The sequence below is a fragment of the Triticum aestivum genome, chromosome 6B, assembly GCF_018294505.1.
Source record: "Triticum aestivum cultivar Chinese Spring chromosome 6B, IWGSC CS RefSeq v2.1, whole genome shotgun sequence".
NCBI classification, from domain to species: Eukaryota; Viridiplantae; Streptophyta; class Magnoliopsida; order Poales; family Poaceae; genus Triticum; species Triticum aestivum.
This window is the reverse complement of record NC_057810.1, coordinates 688,600,117-688,604,754: the sequence shown is the minus strand read 5'-3', so window position 1 is coordinate 688,604,754 and position 4,638 is coordinate 688,600,117. Positions and strand designations below refer to the sequence as shown.

General features: G+C 47.3%; 1 pseudogene; it reads right to left on the bottom strand.

The window, feature by feature from the left end:
* Positions 1–308: 308 nt before the first annotated feature.
* On the bottom strand, positions 309–3,096 carry LOC123139628 (peroxidase 2-like; annotated as a pseudogene).
* Positions 3,097–4,638: the final 1,542 nt, after the last annotated feature.

Below are 4,638 nucleotides of genomic sequence, written 5' to 3'. Positions count from 1 at the left end.
CCAATTCTGCATTTGATAAGCTAAGAAGCCCCTAAATAACTAAATTCACTAAGTTCAGCACACAATAATTCTCCTTGGATGCAACCGATACATATTTGAGCACATCAAGATAATTATGATGTCATTATCAATAGTAAAAGATATGTAAGATCTCCATATTTTGTACAAACAACTTCCACAAGAAGAAAGGTTGAAAACCAAAATACCACAATGCAATAAAACGAAAGAATAAATACAACAAGAGGGAAAAACAAATTACAACATTACAAGAGGTAATGAAAATAAACATCAATGGACACATAAAAAAGTTATGAGCTTATTCTCAATCTCAAGCGGATAAAAACTTGTGATGACGTGAACGGGTTGGTTTGGTTTGAGTTGACGACGCCACATGTCCTTCTGATCTCACCATTTACACTATTCTTGACCTCGATAGCACCCATCCTTACCATCGCTGCTTTGAACTTCTCCTCCCACACACCGTTGTCATCGGCACTGGCACACACCGCTGCACTTGTATCATCTGCTGTCATCAGCGCAGCATTTGAATTGAAGAGCACCTCATGGCTAAGGACATTCTTGTAGTACTTGTTGTCGACCTTGTTAGGGGTCTTGATGTCCTGCACCACCGTGTTGTCATTTCCTGTGTCTGACTTGCATTGCTCCCGGAGAGAGCTCATTAGCGTGGGGTCCATGTCGGAGGTGCTTGGGTTGAGGCGGTCGGAGAACGATGAGGAGAAGGACGAGCAATGGGAGATTCCGATGGTATGTGCACCAGAGAGGGTGACCATCTCGTCGGCTGTCAGCCCCTTGGAGGCGAAGTTAGCCTTGAGCTGGTCCACGGTAGCGAAGGCGGGGGTGGGTTGGGGAGTGTCTCATTCATGAAAGACACACGTCCATCATAGCGGCCAGCTGGCATGTTGAAGTCGACCTTCTTGTTGCTAAGGAAGTAGGTGGCGTCACGCCCGGCGAAGGCCACGACATGAGCGCATGAGACGATGTCGCTCCCGCACTCCCTGTTGATTCTAGCCTTGGCAGCATCGATCACCTCGAAGCCACGCAGGCTCAAGTTCGGGATGCCGAACTTCTCTGTTGGGCTGTTGGGGTCGGTTTGATCGAGAAGCACGGAGGCGTCGCAACCCTACAATATAAACCATTATGAACCCCGTCCACACACTTCAGCACACGTACATTTCACAACTATGAAAAAGATGCACACGATGAAGGTCATACAGATCTTTTTTTTCGATAAAGGGCGCTTTTATTATCTCAAAATGTAGCATCAAGCGATACAAAGCATTTAGAGTATCACCCGGCATCTGCATAACCAGGATGCACACAGCCAAACATCAAAAATCTGACAAAAAAAATGACAATTCAGCAGCAGTAGAGTCCTATAGACCGACACTATGCCTACGTCGAAACGGTTGGTGGACCGATGCGGAGATTATGCTGCCATCCATGTTGGGTAAAAAAACTCCATAGCCACCTGCTCCAATCGCGTACACACCGCCTTGAATAGCGGTTGGTACTCCGCACGTTGGAGCATAGACCACATATGAAGCGAGTGCGTACAACGGAAAATAACTTGCAGAGGAGAAGCATTTTCGTCATTAAAAACCAAATTGTTTCTACATAGCCAAAGCGACCATAGTAAGGCGTACGCTCCCACCCTTATTAGCGTTTTGAACCTATTTGAAATACCGTCCAACCAATGACAAAAATATTGGCAACACTTGTGGGCGGATACAAATTTGACGCTATTTAGATGACTGACCACGTAGAATGCGCAAACTTGCATTGAAAAAAGAGGTGTTTGATTGTCTCGTTATGAGTACAAAAACAACACTTCTTCCTGGCCAGTTGCGTCATGCAAGGTTGTCTTTGGTTAGCACAACACCTCTACGGAAATACCACATGAATATTTTAACTTTTAGTGGAATCTTTGCCTTCCAGATTTTCTTGTTATTGCTCTCTGGTACCTCAGAATGCGTGAGCGCACGATACATAGAGTCTATCGTGAAAGACCCCGATGTAGTAAGGTTCCAGCGAAACACATCACGACCTTGCGTCAGGTTAATCAGATCCAGACGGGATAAGAGATTATGCCATGACATAAGTCGGGCGCCAACCAAATCCCGCCTGAACGAAATATTCGACGGGGATGAGCTGAACACCTGCGCAATAGTATTGTTCTTATCGCGAGCAATATTGTACAAGGCTGGATATTGTTCTCGGAGACTGGCATTGCCTAGCCAGATGTCTTCCCAGAAACGAACCTCCGACCCGTCCTTTATCGCGAAAGACCCAAAACGAAAGAGTTGTTTCTTTGCCGCCATTAGGCGAGCCCAAAAGTGTGAGTCGCCAGGTTTCCAAAATGCCTGAGACACCGCCTTTTGGCCTAGATACTTGTTGCGCAGCATGGTTTGCCAAACACCATCCTCAGTAAGAAGTTTGAACAACCATTTACTAAGTAAGGCCTCATTCTTGACCTACAGGTCATGAATTCCAAGGCCACCTTGGTCTTTCGGCCTACAAACCACGCTCCATTTGGTCAGCTGGTATTTTTTCATGCAGATCTTACCATGACGAAACAATCATGAAAGAAGAGACGAATGAGTCCAGCCTTGATGCCAGGGTTGGCATCACTCACCACTTTCCTCACGATGTCTTCCGCGCGAGGGCATGCCTTCTTGTAGTAGCCAACACTGAGTCTTTTGGTGGGTGGGCTAGGGGTGGGCGATGGAGGGCTAGGTGTGCTCGTGGTGTATGGCGGTGGAGGACTTGGCGTAGCTGGGGTGGGTTGTGGGGGACTAGGTGTAGTCGGGGTGTATGACGGTGGGGGACTAGGCGTGGCAGGGGTGGGCGGCGGAGGACTAGGTGTAGCCGGGGTGTACAGCGGTGGGGGACTAGGCGTGGCAGGGGTGGGCGGCGGAGGACTAGGTGTGGCAGGGGCGTATGGTGGCGGAGGACTAGGTGTGCTCGGTGTGGAGGGGACCGGGCTGGCCGGGTGGGATACCCGTACCCTGCTTGGCAGGTACGCGCCGTGCAGCCCAGCAGCGCGATGAGAATCAGGACGGCTGCGAGCTTGGCCATCGTGGTCAGCTTGGTGATGTTCATGGTGTTTGTTGTGATCAGCTTGGTGATGACTGATGAGAATGTACACGCTGCTCTGCGTGCTATGTATAGATAGCTAGCTCCAAAGGGGAGAGCCTGAGCCCTGGATGACAATCGTGCGAGGAAAGTTGCCGGAAGAGGCAAGTGGGAAGCGAACGTGGGGAGAACAATGGCGATACAGCTCAAGCAGTTGACATTCCTGCCGCAATGTTAGTTGAATAATCCGGGAACGGCCGCTGCTCCAGCACATTAGACTGGCCGACAAGGCGGTGAATAATCCGGGAATGTTTCGCTATTGTATCGTGTACTTCGAGGGTGATTATTGAAGCGAATTAGGTTAGTAGTAGTGGTGGTAGTAGTAGTATTTAGCCCCCGGCGGCAAGGTAAAGCGGGTGAATGGGAAGCTGCCGATCGACTGCACACATGTTTTCATGGATGAGCACGTACACTTTGGATCAGTGGTGAACTGCTGTCATGGATGGGCAGAATGCCAAAGCTCAACTAACACACGCCCGGAATGTCAAAGCTCAACTACTAATCAAGTTGCCAACTAGTAACAAACTAACAGTTAACAGCTAGCTCGTTCAAGCACATCCATTAGACCGGACGACAAGCCGACGATTGGCTCCACTGGGGAATGAGCATGAGATGTCGGTGCGTCGTGTACTGCGAGGGTGATCATTGCAGAGGATTAGCACCTTGGGTATTGCGCAGGTCGTGCAGCGCTAACTGCCGAGTGATTGATCTGCATTACACAACTCTTATATTAGTATGAAAATGGCAGTCAATTTTTTTTTGAAAAACCCCCAAATATTAATAATTAAGTAAAAAGATTATTACAATCGTTCATTACAAAATTGGCCACGCAGGGCGGAACACTATTAAGAAAAATCCCATCAGATCTACTAATAAAGCTAAACTTCGTGAGCCACCCGATTGGCTAGCCGATTGATTTTCTTAATTTTAAAGTTCTTGATCATCCTGGAAATACTTAAGGCTTCTTCCTTCAGATCAACGAGAGGAGACCTGTCAAGTTTCTCATTTGCAAGGAAAGAAAGAACAAAAGCATAATCACTCTCCAAAATAATGGACTAGTGAAGAGTGATACCGATATAAAGGCCTGCCAGGCATGCACGCAGCTTCATTCACATTGGAACACTAACCTAGAAAGTCCCACGAAGAAATAATAACTTCACCGGACGAGTTTCTAGCAACCACCCCCACACTGCCGACATTAGTACTTTTCACATAACTGGCATCTGACATTGATCTTGATATAATCATCTGGGGGAGGTTTGCACAACACATGATCTTGTACCAGCGCCGAAACAGATATCGCTCCTCCCAATTTTCCTTTACCTTTGTTACTAGGACCAAACTCAATAATGTCGTGACAGGACGTAAAAGAAGACCAATAATTGTCCACAAAAATTGCAGAAGCAGCAATGGATTCCTTCCCCTTTCCAAAAATAGATCATTTTTCAAATGCCAAGCTCGCCATAAAAGAAACAAAATCTCCTC